The sequence below is a fragment of the Pelodiscus sinensis genome, chromosome 24, assembly GCF_049634645.1.
Source record: "Pelodiscus sinensis isolate JC-2024 chromosome 24, ASM4963464v1, whole genome shotgun sequence".
Taxonomy (NCBI): domain Eukaryota; kingdom Metazoa; phylum Chordata; order Testudines; family Trionychidae; genus Pelodiscus; species Pelodiscus sinensis.
Window position 1 is genome coordinate 11,711,153 of NC_134734.1, and position 19,584 is coordinate 11,730,736.

Below are 19,584 nucleotides of genomic sequence, written 5' to 3' on the forward strand. Positions count from 1 at the left end.
GGTCTGCTTTGGGAAGCCCCCTCTTTGGAGGTGAATGGGGCAGCATTGAGACACCACCCAGAAGCAGGCACCACAGACATTAAGTTCAGATTCATGGGACGGCTCTCACTGATCTTGCACATCCATAAGATTATAGATCTGCAGGCGGGGGGACAGTGGCGTAGTGAGGGGGCCGGACGGGTCAGTTGCCCCTGGGAGAAAAATAATATAAAATTTAGCTAAAAATAGATGTCACACATTTTTAAAAGGAATACCGTATCTCCTGCCTTTCATCTCTTTAGGTCCCCAGTTAAAATTTTCAAAAGCACATGAGTGACCAAAGTCATTTTTGATAATTGGACTAAGCTCAGATTTTCAAAGGTAATTACGCTCCTAAAGAGACAGTTTTCAATCAGATTTGAAAATCTGGTCATAAGTGTCCTAGTCAGTTCTGAACGTGAGACGTAGGAGCCCAGTCTTAATTCCTTCAGGCTTTATTTATTTAATTTAATTAATTAATTAATTAATTGAACATTTATCTACACTGATTCCCCTCCTTTCTCTTTCACTATCCAATAAATGCATGGATCAAAATTATAGGTGCTTTGTGAATATGCTGACTTGAGTGGAAAGATTTCATATTGTCATGTATGATTCCTGGTAACCCATCTCAAATATGAAAAACTAGGTTGATACCTGTTCATATCAGGAGTTGTTGAATTCAGTTTACCATTTACAGTATCTCATTAAGATGTTTAGTGGAGAAGATATTTCATTTTATTTATTTATACTGTGGGCAAAGCATGGGCTCACAAGAATTCCTCCATTGTTTTACCATGAGTCTCAAAACATTTGGGCTGCCCAGTTTAGACTGGCATGATTTTGCGGAAATACTTAACGGAAAAGTTTTTCCGTTAAAAGTATTTCTGCAAAAGAGCATCTAGATTGGCACGGATGCTTTTGCGCAAAAAGTGCTTTTGCGCAAAAGCATCCATGGCAAGTATAGATGCGATTTTGCACAAGAAAGCTCCGGCAGCCATTTTTGCCATTGGGGCTTTCTTACGCAAAAAATTCCTTGGCTGTGTCTACACTGGCATGAATTTCCGGAACTGCTTAAAACGTTTCAGTTTTTCCGGAAAAGGAGCGTCTACATTGGCAGGCTGCTTTTCCGGAAAAGCCCTTTTTCCGGAAAAGCGTCTGTGGCCAATGTAGAAGCGCTTTTCCGGAAAAGACTACTGGACTGTCTACACTGGCCCTATGCCCGAGCGGGAGCAGAATAGTTTTTCCGGAATAGTGGCTGATTTTGTACATTGGAGCATCGTTGCTTTTCCGGAAATTTAAGGGCCAGTGTAGACAGCTCGCAGCTTATTCCGGAAAAGCAGCTGATTTTCCGGAATAAGTGGCCCAGTGTAGACACAGCCCTTCTGTCTACATTGGCACAGCCCTTCTGTCTACATTGGCCCTCTTGCACAAGAACACTTGTGCAACAGGGCTTTTTCCCAAGTGGGAGCGTCAGAGTATTTGCGCAAGAAGCACTGATTTTATACATTACAAAGTCAATGCTCTTGCGCAAATTCAAGTGGCCAGTGTAGACAGCTGGCAAGTTTTTGCGCAAAAGTGTTGCGCAAAATCTTGCCAGTCTAGACACACCCTTGGTGTTTTTCTAAAGGCCTGGAGTCAGTCAATTATGTAGGAATCTCAGCTTTTATTTAAAAAAAGTTCTCTATACTTCCGGGCCTTACAGCTAAGGAGGAAAGCTTTAAAGCATGAACCCTAAATACTCAAGAAACAAAAGGCCAATAAAAATCCAACATGTTTTATTTTTAAAATATCTTATGATTTGTAGATCACTCATAACTTTGTGTAGGCGTTCCTTGTGATTTTTTGGGTTGACAATACTGCTCTTTGGTGAATTTAGAGAGGTCTCTCCCTTCAGTTTCCCTTTCCACCCTCCTTTTTTGTCACGGGTCATCAAAGAATCATAGAGACAATGGAGAGTAGGGTGAGTTCATGACTATGGTTAATGACTGGTCAGGGTGACTAACTATTATCAGCCAGCAGTCTGAATGAGCTATCTACTGCCATCTCTTAGTCAACTGTAGGAAAAGGCTTCACAAGCAGGCCTTATTTATATAGACATACCTACTTTGCCACAGAGATCAGTGTAGACGCTTGCTGTGTCAAGGTGCTCAATTTTGGCTCTCTTGGGTCGAAATTCACTTAAGACTTGGAGCTGGGAGAATGAAATGTTGTAATCCAGATTGTATGATTAAAAGGTAAAAGACCTGAACTTAATATGACCTGGCTTAATCTACCATAACTTGAACACTAAGCAGAGGATAGTGAGTCACATCTAACAAAGTCACAGAAGATGGAAACAGGTTTTATTTCTGGTGGTGTAGAATATATTTGGGAGTCCTCAATTATATCTGATACTTTACATCCAGTGCTTAAAGGCAGAGCTGACTAGAATCAATTGAGAGTCCTTGTCTTGTCTCAGTGATCGCTTGAGCAAAAATCATTGATAAAATCTTGTGTAGACTGACCTTGGACTCAACATGCAGGCAATATGTGCTGAAGGGCAGTGCAAAGGAGGCAATGGTGGTGAGGTACCATAGTACCTAGTGAAATCAGTGGTGCTGAAATCACTAAGGACTGGAATTTGACCACAGAACTGACACTTTAACAAAGACTCCATTTTTGCTATTTAAAAAGTAAATTAATGTAACAAAACTGCAACGCTCTGTGAACTTTTTAAAAATCAAAATTTAAACTTATTGAAAAGATAGTTTGCAATTGAAAATATTTGACTTACATTTAAGGCAACTGATTTAATTTTGTGTAAAATTTTGCATCAAAGGATGGCATTTTTTTGTTGAAAATGTTCAACTATATTGATATACATTTTGATCAGATCTACTTCTGATGTGATATTTGTGTGTGGCTGTGGTTTGTGTAGGTGTTGTTTTTTTTTTTTTTGCTCAACACAAAATCCTAGGTGGTGGGGCCCTGCCAAAACTGTTCTATTTGGGCCCTGCACTTCCTAAAGCCGGCCCTGTGGGTAGGAATGGTGTCCCTAATCTGTCAGAAGCTAGAAATTGGTTACAGGGGATGGATCACTTAATGATTCCCTGTGTCTGTTTTGGGTCATGGGGGCCACAACCACAGAAAAAAATATCAGGGGCCACGCACACGAGCAGTAAAAAACCCATATACAAAACACTCACTTACATGGCCTCTGCTTGAAAAGGAGAGACACTCCCCTTGCATACCAGAACCTAGGGGTGCCTAGACTAGTAGATTTTGTGTACTCCAGCCCTGCTGTGTGGCAGCAGTGACTATCCTGTTTGAGTTTTCCCACCTCTGTATACATTATAAGTGTGTGTCTCCCTCCTACCAGGAATACCCATCCTCCTCCACATGGGAGGAGGCGGGGGGGAGAGAGAGATGATCTCAACCGGCCACATGAAGGTGAAATCTACCTTGGCCTCATCTTTGTTAGCATCACCATAGCAAGGTGACTGGGGAGAACCCAAAAGTTTTGGTTTTTTTCTCCTTTGGCCCCCTCTCCTCTCCCTCCAGCAGCTGTAGCTTCTGGCTGTGTTACATTGAGTTGATTTCCTTCCATTCTGCAGTGGGGTTGAAAGGCATCCTTTCAGTCATCAGATGCAAAGTAATTTTATGTCCAATGTTACTAACAAATACTGCATTTAGAGAAATGAGAGGACAGGTGAGCTCTATAAAGTGTTTATCTTCCTGCTACTTGGGAACTTATGTAATATATTGTTTTTCAAAATTTTAGGACTGTTCTTTGGGGTAGCCCTCTAACTAAGAGTTTCTAATTGGGCATGTAACATGGTAGTTCCCTTGTCCCTCACACAGGGGGCTCTGTTGAATCCTTGCTGCAACACAGATATGGCTATACCCTGGAGCCCCCCTTTCCCAGGACAACGCAGCTTACCAGCCAAATCAATAGTCATGGTGTAGCATCCAGTCAGGGGATAAGGAGATGAGGTAGGGGGGACCAAGGCCTTCCCTCTCCACCAGGTCCCAGCCTAGGGCTTTGCCTAGGCCATGTCCCACTACTAGCTCAGGGGGGAGTCCACTCAAAACACACTAAGCTTCTTGGGACTCCAGTTACCTACCCTGGGTTACTTCCTACCCTGTCCTGGATTGCTGGCATCTTTCCCACCTGCATCCTTCCATGTCTAGCCTCAGCCATGGCTCCGGGCTAGAAGCCTTCCTAGCCAGCCCTGCCTGGCTGTCTGGCCTCTGAGGCAGCACATCCTTCCTTTTCAGCCTTCCTTCAAGCTTTTATACCTGAGCTGTAGCCTTAGCATGCCCAGTAGGAGTGGGGGCAGGACTTCTTCAGCCAGGTAAGCCTGATTAGGTTCAGCTTTCACCGTGCGGGGTGGGAGCTGGTACACCCCATCACAGGGCAAAATGATTTTCAGGGCATGGGCATCCTGTTGGTTATTAACGAATAACCAGCCCTTTTATAATAGGGCAAAGTAACACATCTTAACGAACTCCCATAAAACCAAGGAAAATGTTCATATCGGTTACGTAGAAGAAGCTACTTAAGAGCTTTACTAAGTTTCAAATTAGCCAGTGGCTGCTCCAGCTCCCGCCCCTCAGCGCTTGTAATACACGGCTCAGCCAAAGCAGCGCTCTGCTCTTTCGCCGCCGCTGTGGTCCTGTCTGACGTCTGTCTGTGAAAGCCCCGAGACGAGGCTGCGAGCTGGGTTTGCCCTGCGCGGCGAGAGACGGGAGGAAAGGAAAACAACCCGGCGGCGCTCCGGGTGCAGCGCGGGCGGGGGCAGGGTATGGGCGGGTTCCTGCGGACACTTCGGGCTCTGCTGGCCCGGTCAGCGCTCACCGGCCGCGGGAGCAACCAGCAGGGCTTGGGGGGGAGGAACAGACGCACCGCCGGGCGGCGCCCGCGAGGCCACTCGGCCCTGCTCCACAGACTATCCAGAAACCTTCGTCCCGCCCCGGATGCGCAGAGGCACCACTTTCGCGGGCTTTTCACGTGGGGAAGGGGAGGGAACCTTCCTTTCTGCCCCGTGGCCTCCGCCATGGCGGTGCTGCGCTACTACCACCGCCCAGACCCAGGGGGCTGCCCCGCCTCTCTGCTCACCTCCCTGCAAGCGGTGCTGGGCGGCGTCCGTGCCCTGCAGCTGGAGCTCTGCTACAACCTCAACTGGACCGGTAAGGACGCACGTGGCCCGGGTGGAGGTCACCCGGGAAGGTCTTTTGGTTCATAGTCCTGTATTTTGCTTCAGCTACACCAGACTAACACGGCTACATTTCTATCACTATTGGCTTCTTTAGAGTGTCAGTGAGTGTGTCTCCGATGCTTCTGCTTTTTGCTTTGTGGGTTTTTTTATTCCTTCCTGTCAGGGAACATGATTGGCTGCTGCTGATTCAACTTGCTGAGAAAAGCTTTAAAAAGACGTTTCCTGCTGATATTTTTCTAGAGCCCTACCAGGGATACAAAATTAGTATTTGCATCTGCAGAAATGAGTCGCAGCTATCTGCATTTACCTCCTTAGATGCGGCTACCCATGGATACAAAGCAGATACCCAGATTTCCAGAGCTCTGTTTTTTTTCCTTCTACAGCAGGCATGTCAAACTCAAAGGCTACATCTACACGGGTAGCTTCTTCCAAAAGAACTCTTTTGCGGAAGAGTTCTTGTGCAAAAACTCTTCCACAAGAGAGCGTCTACATGTGCTTTTGCGTAGAAGATGTGCTTTTGCGCAAGAGTATCCATGCCAGTGTAGACACACTCTTCCACAAGAAAGTTCAGATGCCCATTTTAACCATAGGAGCTTCTTGCGCAAGAAATTCATGTTTCCTGTCTACACTGGCCTCTTCTGGAACAACTCTTGCACAAGAGGGCTTTATTCCTCTTGAGGAGAGGAATAACTCTTCCGGAAGAAGCCCTGTTTTACAATGCTATACTATAAATTTACTTGTGGAAGAACGCTCGTGCAGCGTAGACAGCCAGCAAGTTTTTGCGGAAGAACAGCTGTTCTTCCAGAAGAAGCTGCCAGTGTAGATGTTATAACTTTTAAATATAAACTTAAGGTGCTTTTTAATTATTTTGTATGATTCATAACTTGTTTTGTTCATAGAATCATAGAACCATAGAGCTGGAAGAGACCTCAGATGGTCATCAAGTCCAGCCCCCTGCTCTATGCAGGACTAATTCCAACTAAATCAACCCGGCCAGGGCTTTGTCAAGCCGAGCCTTAAACACCTCTAGGGATGGAGACTCCACTACTTCCCTAGGTAACCCATTCCAGTGCTTCACCAGCCTCCTAGTGAAATAGTTTTTCCTAATATCCAACCTGGACCTCTCCCACCACAACTTGAGACCATTGCTCCTTGTTCTGCCATCTGTCACTACTGAGAACAGCCTCTCTCCATCCTCTTTGGAACCTCCCTTCAGGAAGTTGAAGGCTGCTATCAAATCCCCCCTCACTCTTTGCTTCTGCAGACTAAACAGACCCAACTCCCTCAGCCTCTCCTCATAAGTCATATGCTCCAGCCCCCTAATCATTTTGGTTGCCCTCCGCTGGACCCTCTCCAATGAGTCCGCATCCTTTTTGTAGTGGGGGGCCCAGAACTGGACAAAACTCCACAATACTTCCTCGATAGAAGGCAGCATTTAATCCTTCAAGCACGGCAGGCAGAAGAGCCAGAGAGGGCAGTACGTGACCAAGAAGAGAACTGGCAGCATGTAACTTCTAGAAGGGGAAAAAGGCCAGCACGGGAATCCCCCGATGCTATAGAGGTAAGCAATCGCTTTGAAGCTCTCTACACAGGCTCTGCAGTGCTGAAAGCTCTGGAAGGGACCTCACAAGGAAGAAACCAGAAGGGAACACCATCTACTGGAAGGCATGGGATGTGTAGTCCTACGGATGGGAGTTCCACGGCCACCACGCCCAAAAGGAAATGATGGGTGGTGGTGGTCGGGGACTCCCTCCTAAGAGGGACTGAGCCATCCCTCTGCCGTCCGGACCTGGAATCTCGAGAGGTGTGCTGCTTACTGGGAGCTCGCATTCAGGATGTCACTGAGAGGCTTACCAAGCTGATCAAACCTTCGGATCGCTACCCCTTCCTGCTTCTCCACGTGGGAACTAATGATACGGCCAAGAATGATCTTGAGCGTGTTACTGCGGATTATGTAGCGCTAGGAAGAAGGATCCAAGAATTTGGAGCGCAAGTGGTATTCTCCTCCATCCTCCCTGTTGAAGGGAAAGGACTGGGCAGGGATCGTCGAATTGAGGACGTAAATGCGTGGTTGCGCAGATGGTGTTGCAGAGAGGGCTTTGGTTTCTTCGACCATGGGACTCTGTTCCGGGCGCAAGGATTGTTAGGAAGAGATGGGATCCACCTAACGAAGAGAGGAAGGAGTATCTTCGCGGGCAGGCTTGCAAACCTAGTGAGGAGGGCTTTAAACTAGGTTCGTCGGGGGACGGTGACCAAAACCCTGAGGGGAGTGGGAAAGTCGGATACCGGGAAGAAATGCAGTGAGGAAGGGGCAAGAAAGGAGGACCCAAGTTTCGAATGGAGAAGATAGGACGATCAACTGGTTACCTTAAGTGTTTGTACACTAATGCGAGAAGCCTGGGCAACAAACAGGAAGAAGTGGAGGCCCTGGCCCAGACCAAGAAATATGATTTAATTGGGATAACAGAGACTTGGTGGGATGACTCGCATGACTGGAGCGCTGTCATGGAAGGGTATAGACTGTTCAGGAACAACAGGCAGGGGAGAAAAGGAGGAGGAGTTGCACTATATGTAAGAGAGCACTACGATTGCTCTGAACTCCAGTATAAAGAGGGAGAAAAACCTGTTGAGAGTCTATGGGTTAAGTTTAAAGGAGCAAACAACAGCATTGATGTTGTGGTTGATGTTTGCTACAGGCCACCGAATCAGGCTTTCTTCGAACAACTGAGCGAAGCTTCCAGATCGCAGGCACTGGTTCTCGTGGGGGACTTTAATCACCCTGACATCTGCTGGGAAACCTACACGGCAGTACACAGGCAATCCAGGAAGTTTTTGGAGAATGTTGGGGATAACTTCTTGACACAGGTGCTGCAGGATCCAACCAGGGGCCGTGCGCAGCTTGACCTTCTGCTCACAAACAGGGAGGAACTAATAGGGGAAGTGTGACAACCTGGGAAGCAGTGATCATGAGATGGTAGATTTCAGGATCCTGACCAAAGGAAGAAAAGAGAGTAGTAAAATACACACCTTGGACTTCAAAAAAGCAGATTTTGACTCCCTTCGAGATCTGATGGGCAGAATCCCCTGGGATGTTAACATGAAGGGGAAAGGAGTCCAGGACAGCTGGCAGTATTTTAAAGAAGCCTTATTGAAGGCACAGAAAGAAACCATCCCGACGCGTAGCAAGAGAGGCAAACATGGTAGGAGACCGGACTGGCTTACAGGGGAAATCCTTGGTGAACTTAAGCACAAAAAGGAAGCTTACAAAGAGTGGAAACTTGGACAAATGACCAGGGAGGAGTTTAAAGGTATAGCTCGAGAATGCCGGGGGGTTATCAGGAAGGCGAAAGCGCAAATGGAATTGCGACTGGCTAAGGATGTGAAGGATAACAAGAAAGGTTTCCACAGGCATGTTAACAAGAAGAAGGTGATCAGAGAGGGTGTGCGGCCCCTAATGGATGAGGGAGGTAACCTAGTGACAGATGATGTAGGGAAAGCTGAAGTACTCAATGCTTTCTTTGCCTCTGTATTCACGGACAAGGTCGGCTCCTGGACTTCTGCGCCAAGTGACGCAAGATGGGATGAAGATGGACAGCCCGTGGTGGGTAAAGAACAGGTTAGGAACTATTTAGAAAAGCTAAACGTACATAAATCCATGGGTCCGGACGTAGTGTACCCGAGGCTACTGAGGGAGTTGGCAAATGTCATTGTGGAGCCTTTGGCTATTATCTTTGAAAAGTCATGGAGATCGGGAGAAATCCCGGATGACTGGAAAAAGGCAAATGTAGTGCCCATCTTCAAAAAAGGGAAGAAGGATGATCCAGGGAACTATAGGCCAGTCAGTCTTACCTCGGTTCCTGGAAAAATCATGGAAGGGATCCTTAAGGAATCCATATTGAGGCACTTGGATGAGAGGAAAGTGATTAGGAATAGTCAGCATGGATTCACAAAGGGCAAGTCATGCCTGACCAATCTGATTAGCTTCTATGATGAGGTAACTGGCTCGGTAGACATGGGGAAGTCAGTGGATGTGATATACCTTGACTTTAGCAAGGCTTTTGATATTGTCTCCCACAATATTCTTGCCAGCAGGTTAAGGGATTTGTCCTTATTAAACTTCAGCCCGTTTCTCAGACCATTTCTCTAGTTTGTCCAGATCACTTTGAATTATGACCCTATCCTCCAAAGCAGTTGCAACCCTTCCCAGCCTGGTATCATCTGCAAACTTAATAAGAGTACTCTAAATAAGAGTACTCCCAATATCTAAATCAGGGGTGGGCAATAATTTTTTATGGTGGCCACTCCAAGATTTTGGAACGTGATTGAGGGCCCCACTCTTCCATGATATTATTGGAGGAGATGAGGGGTCTAGGTTGGAGTTTGGGTGCAGAAGAGAGCTTAGGGCAGTGGTCCCCAACACAGTGTCTGCGAGCGCCATGGTGCCCTCCGGGGCATTTATATGTGGCCAGCGAAACATCTGGGCTCCCGCCCCTCCCGGGCGCGCGGCACATTCGCGGTGCCAGCCCCGGGCACGACCCCTCCCACGGGCGGCCGGCAGCCACGAAAGGTTGGGGACCACTGGCTTACGGTAAAGGACTGGGGTGGGAGGCAGTTGGGGTGAAGCAGGTGGTTGTGACCTAGGGCAGGGGACTGGAGTGAAGGGGTTTGGGATATGACCTAGGATAGGAGGGGATTGTGATCTGGGGCAAGTGATCGGGGTGCCAGATCTGGGAGGGAGTATGGGTGTAAGAGGGTGACAGATGTTTGGGCCTGTTGAGTGGGGGTCAGAGAGTTGGGGCAGGAAGGGGCTGGGGTCCCAAAAGCAGGCTGTGGCCAAGAGACTTATCTGCCAGCTGCCAATCTAGCCTGCCTGCCTGTCCATGTGCTTCATGAATAAATGAGCAGAGGAGAATGGCTGCCTGATAGTCCAACAAGCAGCTCGCATTGGCTAGTTTCTGCCTGATACGGGCTAGTGGGAATGTGCTGCGTGTGGGGCAGCTCCTAAACTTTCCCTCTTCCCTCCAGTTTTAAAACAGATCGGGAGCTCTGCAGCCGCATTTCTGCAATACATGCGGTGCTGTGCGGGAGCATGCCTGTGGCTCCCCACTGCCTGAGGACTAGATCTGGTGGCTTGGCGGGTCGCACTTTGCCCAGGCCTGATCTAAATCATTGATGGAAATATTAAACAGACCCCATGGAACCCTACTTGAAATGAAATGGAAAGATGTGGTCCTAAAAGTAAAATGCTTGCAAGCTGCATGGAAATAATACCACAAATTAAAAGAATAACCCCTCCCCCCCCAATTCAAAGAAAACATAGTAAGAGAACCATAAAAGTGTCGCCATCACTAAACAAAGTAAAAAATAGAGGTAGGGATGTTAAAAATCATGTACATCAACACATGCGAACGTGCACAACCAGTAGACACACAAACCTAGCTGTGAGTGCTCTGCTAATCAGCTGGATGGCATCTGAGTCTCCTGAGAGGTGGTACGTGCATGCAGGGAACACTGGTTACCAGTCAGATTGGTTGAAACTCTGGTAAAGAGCAGAATTATCAGACTCAGAAATGAACCTGATAGTTGGGGAAGAGTTAACATGGCTTTTGTCCAGGGAAATTGTATTTTTCCAATCTATTAGAATTCCTTAAGGGTGTCAGTGGATATGGGTGATCCAGTAGATATAGCATCTCTCACCAAAGGCTCTTACTCCGGGGCTGAGCAGGCTGGGGCTGTGTGTTGTCATGGGATAAGTCATGGGATCCTTTCACGGCTCTGACCACAGAGAGGAAATAAAGGGTAGGAATAAATGGTCAGTTTTACAGCTGAAGAGCGATGTCCCACATGGGTTTGTACTGGGACCAATTCTGTTCAGCCTATTTCCTATGATCTGGAAAAAGGAATAAACAGACAGCAAAAAGTGCAGATGAAACGATTTTGAAGAGTTGTCCAGCCCAAAGCTGAATGGGAGGAGTCGCAAAGGGATCTCACTATCAACCTGTGGAGCTGTTTGCTCTGGGAAGCTGTGAAAGCCAAAAGTATAACTGGGTTCAACAATGCATTAGCTGTGTTCCTGGAGGAGAGGATCGTCAGTGACTGTTAGCCAACGTGTTCAGGGATGCAACCCCATGATCTGGGGGTCCCCAAACCTCTGAGTGCCAGAAGCCGAGACTAGATGACTGAGTGATACATCCTGTCATTTCTCTGTTCTGTTTATTCCCTTTGAAGCTTCTGGCACTGGCCACTGTCAGAGACAGGACACTGGGCTAGAAGCACCATTGGTCTGACACAGTTGAGCCATTCTTATAAAGTTGGGAGTGCATATCATATTCCATGACGGCTTCCCTTCCTGGCAGGAGCTCTGAGCCACATTGCATGCTGGGTATCACAGCCCCATTCTTCGCTGCAGGTCTGTCGCACCCAAGCTCTCAAGAGAGACAGCTGATGCACTGGCTCTTTGGCTGCCCCTTCGAACCTGAAGATGTTGCCACAAAGTCCTTCCTGCACCCGGCACCCACTGACCTGCTGATAGAGATTGGGCCACGGTGAGTCATGGGGCTCTGTTTGTGTGGGAGGGTGCTATGCTGCAGGGAGAGGGCCAAGGTTCAGCAGTGGGTGCTGTCCCCTAGAAGTCGGTATTGCATTATGGGGTGCTGATGGTGGTGGGGGTTGATCAGGGACGCTATGCTGTGGGATGGGGGTCAGCCATGGGGCAGGGTCTGTTTCTTGACTATTATCCTTTCCTGATGCAGGCTGAACTTTTCCACGCCGTTCTCTACCAATGTGGTGTCTGTGTGCCGAGCGGTGGGGCTGAACTGTGTTGACCGTGTGGAGCGCTCTTGCCGCTACCTGCTGCAGGTAAGAGGGGATATAAGTGTCTAGGGACAGGGGCAACACCCGGTGGGAGGCACATGGTACTCAGGGAAGTGGGGGGGTGTTCCAGCATTTTTGAGTTCATGAGCTCTGAGGTGGGAGGGAATTCCTGGGCTTCTTGCTGCTTCTCCCAGCACTCAGATTTCCAGGGGATGGGGGACAACTTGATCTGTCTGCCTCCCCTTCCTGCTTCCAGAGGACTGGCGGGTCCTTGTTCTCCGCCTCTTTCTCTCCCAAAATGCGTGTCCCCAGTGGGGAGCGGTGGGAAGTTCCCATTATTACCCAGGGGGAGAGGCTCTCATGCCCCCTTTCCCGGCAGTGTGCCCAGCGCCCCACGGCTCCAGAGGAGGCGGCCCTGGTGGCAGTGCTGAGTGACCGGATGACAGAACAGCGCTATGAGGAGCCGATCCGCAGCTTTGCCGTGGACACTCGCCCTGTGCCCACCCACGACATAGACCTGCTACAGGAGGGGCGCACCGCGCTGGAGAGAGCCAACCAGGAGCTGGGTATGGGGGTTGGGGAGCTGGGGGCAAGAGCCTGTATTGGTGGGGAGGGTCTGAGTGCTCAGAACCAGGACTAATGGGGGAGCTATGCATCATGGAGACAGGCTGGGGGATGAGTCTTGGGGATAAGGGTGTGGGTGAGGTGTGGGGGAGGGCTCTGCAGTGGTGCAAGAGTTGGGTCTGTGGAGGGGGGCCTGTGCACAAGTTTGAAATTGCTGGATTACTAGGGTGGAGATGGGCCTATGGCTGATCCCCAGCTCCAGGCCCCCTGCTGTCCAGGGAGGATTCTGTCCATACTGGTGAGTGCTGGGGGTCAAAGGTCACTGTCCCCTGTTCCACCCTAACCCGTATTCCCTGCAGGCCTGGCCTTTGACTCCTGGAACCTGGATTTCTACACTGAGTATTTCCAGAGAATCGGGTGCAACCCAACCAGCGTGGAGTGCTTCGACCTGGCCCAGTCCAACAGGTACCGGCTAGTCAGTGCCCCTTCCTTGGGGCTGGACAGGAGCTCACGCCCCCTAGAGGGGACTGGCCCCACGCCGTATTCCCTGCCACCCTGAGGCAGGCAGTCCCCACCTTGGGGACAGGTGAGAGCCAGTGCCCCCTAGAGGGGAAAGGAGCCATATCTCATTCCCTGCCCCATGACCCAAAAGTCCCTGCCCTGGGGACAGGTGAGAGTCCCTGAGTGTGTCTCATCCCTGTCTCTGTCCACCAGCGAGCACAGCCGACACTGGCTTAGTGGCTGATGGCCAGGGCTCGACAAACCGCTGTTTCTACTTCCCCGTGGTGAATCAATTTCAGCCGGTCACTCCGTGTGCCCCATTCATTGGCTCTGCACGGTGCGGAGCTGGCGAATAGCTCTCGGCGCAGTTGGTCGAGCCCTGCTGATGGCCATGGCTTATTTTCACCCCTCAGTGCCATCGAGGGAAGGGCAGTGTGCTCTCTGTGGCCCCGTGACCCATCCTGTCCTAGTCCCTTTGAAAAGAAAAAATCCACCCGGCACGTTGTCTTCACTGCAGAAACGCACAACTTCCCCACCGGTCAGTGTGGTTTTGTGTGTGGGAAGTGAGGTGGCGGGGGGCTTGTCTATACATGGGCTGTGGGCAGGGGATTATGTGACAGTCTGCTGGGAACATTGCGGGGAATCCTGGGGAGGAGTATGTACGAAGAGTGAATTTGTGTGCTGTCTGATGGGGGATGTTCATGGGTCAGGGTCTGTGTTGTGGGGAGGCAGGATGGCTGTGGGGTGGATGTGTTAGGGGGTTGCAGTACATGGGGGTCTTGCAGTGGGTGGATGCTACATGCTTTTCCTACTCTTGCATACGCAGGCTCTCCTCCATGAGGTATGGGAGGTTCCTGTCTGTGGGGCTGGCATGGGAATGTCACTGTGGGGTGTGTGTTTTGGGGGTGTCTCTTGTTGGCTCTTATTCCAACTCTCCTCCCCAGCGGTGGCCCCATTCAGTGGTGCCACGACAGGAACAGGTGGGCAGATCCGGGATGTGCAGTGCACGGGACGCGGGGCCCACGTCATCACTGGCACAGCCGGGTACAGCTTCGGAAACCTGCAAATCCCAGGTGAGAACAGGGAGATCGCATCGGGAACTCCTCCCCCAGCCATGTTACCTCCTCCACCTCCTCCTCTCTTCTCCCTGGCTATGGGCTCCTCCTGCCTCTGGGACCAGGACTCGCCCCTCCTGCACCTGGCCTGGGACCCTCCACGCTCACCCTTGATCCACTCTTTATTCCTGCTCAGTGTTGGTGGTGTGCAGTAAATGCCTCAGACCGTCTGTGTGTTTGCCCCCTGCCTCTTTCCTCAGCAAAGGAAACACCCTTAGCAAAGATGGGGTATTTTCAGCTGGCAGGTCTTGTCACCTTCCCACAAAATGAGGCCTCCCCTGGTTTTGTTACTCCTGCCAAGCCAGGCCTGCTCCAACCACAGATCCCTTGCCTGTCCTTGCCCCATCACAGTTACAGGGGACTGCTCCTGTATCTTCCCCCTACTCCCTTCCCTGTCGAAGGCACCCATATCTCTCCCTCTAGGCCTGGCCCCTTACTACCTGTGGTGATATTTACTGCCTCCCCCAGACCTTCCTGCCTAGCTGCCCTCCCCTGTGCTAAACCTGCTCCCCACGAGCCGTGATAACGTTCCACGGTGCCTGTGTCACTCTGTGATGGCAGGAGCCTTTGAAGGAAACAGACCAACCCGTGCATGGCTTTCCATGCTCCCCATCCTTCCCAGAGTCTCCTGGCTTTGGGGGAAGTGAGGGGGCACACTATAGGGCCAGTCCCACAGGGGACTGAATCAGTAGAACATTCTTTCCTAGCCCCAACCAACATTTTTAACCCTGTGATTCTCCTGCCTAGTAGCTAGAGCCCAAGGTAGCACTTCCATCTAATCATTGCGGTGCAAGGGAGCTGGGGCAGCCGGCTCTACTGGGTTCCAGCCTGGGAGGATGGTTCAGCTTTGCTTATCCTGCGGTACCTTGTGACACGGGTTTAACTCTGTCACTTTCTGCCTCCCCACCAGCTGTCCCTGTGGGGCACTACCTGCTGGACTCCCCGCTCTAGTCCGGGTCCCAGGGAACTGTGGGTCATCCAGTCACTGGCTCGCTGTGGGCTCAGAGAATATCCTTTCTGGCCTGCCCATCACCTACTGGGCCATCTGGCTGCTGCCCTTTGACATGCCTGAAGCCATTGTTGGGAATTCCAGGTTGCCCCCCGACCATCTCTCTCTGTCCCCAGGCTACCCGCTGCTCTGGGAGGACCCGGCACTGCCCTACCCCGAGAACTTTGCTCGCCCCCTGCAGGTGGCCATCAAGGCCAGTGACGGTGCCTCTGACTATGGCAACAAGTTTGGGGAGCCTGTCCTGGCTGGTGAGTGGGGGTTGGGGTGTGTTCCCAGGGCTTGGAGAGGGGCTGTGTTTTCACATGGGCATGCTCCCAAGAGATCACATCAGCTTTCCTGCTGCTCCATCCTCACAAGAGGCCTCTGCCTGACCATCCCTTTCCCTTCTGGGGTACCAGAATGCTGTGGGTGCTAGTCTACTATCTGATGGCTGGGGAGCACCTGGAGGGGACTGGACATGCCTGGCTCTGGAGTGGGGATTGGAGTGCACGGTGCAGTAGCAGAAAGAATTGTGCATAGTTCTGGGGTGGAGCAGGAGAGGGGAGGTGTGTAACAGTCTGGACAAGGGAAATGCCAGGCGCTTAAGGACTTTCGCTCCCAGTGTGGAGCAGCGCAGGGAGGGGCTGGGTGGGCCAGTCTCTTAACTCAATCCCTCATCGTGCGCAGGGTTTGCCCGCTCCTTTGGCCAGCGGCTCCCCAATGGGCAGCGCCGTGAGTGGATCAAGCCCATCATGTTCAGCGGGGGGATCGGTGCCATAGAAGATGCTCATGTGCACAAGGAGCGCCCCAAGCCTGGTGAGTGCCCCCTAGTCCCCAAACCTCCGCCCCCCAGTAAATCCTCTCAGTCTTTTTTGTTCCCCCAGGCTGAGAACCTCTTTGCTCTTTCCCCTGACCAATGGGAGAGCAGTTCTTCCCCCCCCCCCCACCCCCACCCTCCACAAGGTGGGGAGAAGGAGAAGCAGTGTCCAGCCGTGGTCCTGGGTGGCTTTTGTGGGGTCTCACTGTTCGCTCTCCTCCCAGGAATGCTGGTGGTGAAAGTGGGGGGCCCCGTGTACCGGATTGGAGTCGGGGGAGGTGCCGCTTCCTCCATTCAGGTGAGTGGGGAGCAGGGACTGCCCTGGGGATGGATCAGCAAAGCCCTGGGCAAGGCCCCTGTCGCACTCACTGCCTGAACTGCTCCCGCTACACCCAACATGATTCCCACACAGCCCTGCCCCCCAGCCACAGGGGGTCCTGCCGTCCTCAGCCCTGACACTGCTACCCCTTTTCTGCCATATACCCCTCCCACAATGGGGCCCGCACACCCCTTCCCCCCCACGCATGTCTGTAGCAGGAACTGCCCAGTCTCTTTCTCTATGCATCCCCAGGAAGCACCCAGTGGTGGGGCTCACTCAGCCTGCTCAGTCAGTCCCCCAGGCATCTGTGCCCCCACCCCTCTGGCATGAGAGCAGGTAGTGATGGCAGCAATAGGGGACATTGAGGCTGTGTTGGGATGATCTCTGTCTCTCTCTCTCCCCTTCCCCGATGCAGGGTGGCTGGGTCAGCAAGCTGTATTTCAGGGAGTGGAAGGTTCTTTGGGGGGGCAGAGGAGAACCCCCCCCCCCCATGGCTCTCCCCACTAGGGGATAGTATCTGTGAGCGGGATTTGGGAGAGCTGCTGGCTGGGGAGTGGAGTAAATATCAGGAGATTTTTGTTTGTAAGGGTGACCCTCCCCCCCTCTAGTCTCTCTCCCACGTGCAGGGAGGCAGCACCAGTGAGTAGGATTGGGTAGGATATGTGGGAGGATTAGGTGGGGAGGCTGTATCAAAGGTTTGTGTCCGTGTCTATCGCTCTGTCTCACCCCAGGTGCAGGGGGACAACGCCAGCGAGCTGGATTTCGGGGCGGTGCAGCGGGGGGACCCCGAGATGGAGCAGAAGATGAACCGGGTGCTGCAGAGCTGTGTGGAGAGCGGGGCCGCCAACCCCATCTGCAGTCTTCACAACCAGGGAGCTGGGGGCAACGGTGAGAGGGAGCCAGCCAGGGGATGTTGGGCATGGGTGGGTGCTTGGCAGGGGAGGAGCCCAATGCCCCAGCAGTGGGTGATTCTTCCCTCCCCTTCTTCTAGGGAACGTGTTGAAGGAGCTGAGTGAACCAGCTGGGGCTGTGATCTGCGCTAGCCGCTTCCAGGTATGTGTGGACCCCCACTCCCCACGCCATTTGCACCAGGTGGGTGTGGGAATTCCTGCCCCCCCCCATTCCAGCTACTCCCAGGGGTCTAGGGGATCCCCTCACCTCATGACAGCCATATTAGGTGTGTGAGAATGAGGGAAGGAACAGTTTGGGGTGAGGGGGAATAAGGGCATGGGGATGGAGCAGGCAGTGAGGGAGCAGCCGGCTTTGTCTCCCTCTGGTCTCCAGTTCTTGCAGGTGAGTCTTCTGCAACCCCAGAGACACTCATCTTACACTGCAGCAGGTGAATGGGAGGGTCGTGTCTGACCCCTCCCTGCGGGCCCATGGGCACACCAGCCGCAGTGAGGCCAGAGGGGCGGCTCCCCCAGAGTTCTGTGGTTCCCCTGCCTGCTGACCAGCTCACCCATGGTCAGTCCCACTTATGGTCTCGTTTCAGCTCCTCCAGGACAAATTCTGCAGCAGGAATATGGCCGCTCCATGCCCAGCAACTGCTCCCAGCACCAGGTGGTCTTTTCTGATCCCCTGCCTCCTCGTTGTTCTGCTGGCCATGGGTGAGTGGAGCTGGTTTCCCGATGTCTCCAACGGGCCCCCAGGTCCGAGCTGCTGGCTGGGGGACACTGGGAATGAAGGCACCCAAGCCCAGGGGCAGACTAAGCACCAGTTGCTGGCACCACTCATAGGGTATGTCTACACTGCCACCCTAGTTCGAATTAGGGTGGCTAATGTAGGCATTCGAAGTTGGAACGAGGTGTACCGGTAGTTTGAATTAGAGAGCCCAATTCAAACTACCCACTCCGTGCCACGTGTAGCCGCGGGCACCGAATCCACTCTAAAGGGGATTTAAAAATGGTGGCGCCCGGCAAGATGCAAATGAAGCCCGGGATATTTAAATCCCGGGCTTCATTGCAACTTCGAATGTCTACATTAGCCACCCTAGTTCGAACTAGGGTGGCAGTGTAGACATACCCTATGAGTGGTGCACATCCACACACTCCTCTGCAGAGAGCAAAATGTATTCCGTACATGGATAGAAACATTGAGAGGCATGTGATCCTGTGCCCTTCATGTTTGGTCTCCGAAACAAGAAGTTCCAGGGACGAGGAGAGGTAAGTCCATCCTGGTCAGGAATCTCCTTGGAAAGGAGATTTTTTTTTTTCCCCCTGTGAGTTTGAAAGGCGGCGGGTTTGATTTTTCCCTTTCAGGAGCTCAAGGCGGCCTCACAGGCATTTCTGCCAGGTGCCTGGCCAGGGTCAATGGGCTGTAGCTCCACTGAATCATAGAAGCATAAAGCTGGAAGAGACCTCAGAAGGCCATCAAGTCCAGCCCCCTGCCCAAGGCAGGACCAATCCCAACTAAATCAACCCAGCCAGGGCTTTGTCAAGCCAAGACATAAAAACCTCTGTAGATAGAGATTCCACCCCCTCCCTAGGGAACCCATCCCAGTGCTTCACCACTCTCCTAGGGAAATAGTTTTTCCTAATATCCAGCCTAGACCTCTCCAAAAGAGGAGGTTTTTCCAACATATGGCCCCATGTTGATGGGCCAAATTTCAGAAAAACCTCTTCCAAAAAACAAACAAACCTGGAAAAGAATATGCAAATGGTGGTTCACAATTTGCATATCTTTTTTTCAATATAACTCTGCAGTCTAGACATAGCCTCAAGTATCTCAAATCTAAAGGTTCTAGAAAGAAAGGGAGGAAGGAAGGAGGGAGGGAGTTCGAATTGTTACAGGAATCAGATACAACAATTGCAAAGTTGGATGGAGCAAACTGCTGCCTTCAGTCAAGTCTTTGGCCCCTTTGTGTGGCTGCTCCCCACGAAGTAAAACCACAGCCCCTAGGCTCAAGCAGGAGCGAAGCTAGAGCAGGAATAGGGCAAACTGGTGGAGTCCCAGGGCCTTTGTGCCCTCTCCCGCGGTGTGGTGTCATCCCACCAGCCGTCACATGGGCAAACCAGCTGTCCATGCCTGCCTCGGGGCTTGGGGTGGAAGTCGTGGCTCCCATGCTGGTCGGAGCATCCCCAGATGGCAGGTAATGCAGGCAAGGGAAGGCATTGCCTTCTCCAGAAAGTGAATGTGGCCCTGCCTACACTCCAGCCAGCCAGGAAGGCTGAGGTCGCTGTGTGGGGTTGGGGCCAGGGCTGCCAGGCTGCTCTGGGGGCTGGGGCGGGGTGAGAGACCCCTACACTCAA

General features: G+C 51.6%; 1 pseudogene; it reads left to right on the plus strand.

The window, feature by feature from the left end:
• Positions 1 to 5,056: 5,056 nt before the first annotated feature.
• LOC142819715 (phosphoribosylformylglycinamidine synthase-like) overlaps positions 5,057 to 19,584 on the plus strand; it is a 65,202-nt pseudogene continuing 50,674 nt past the window's right edge.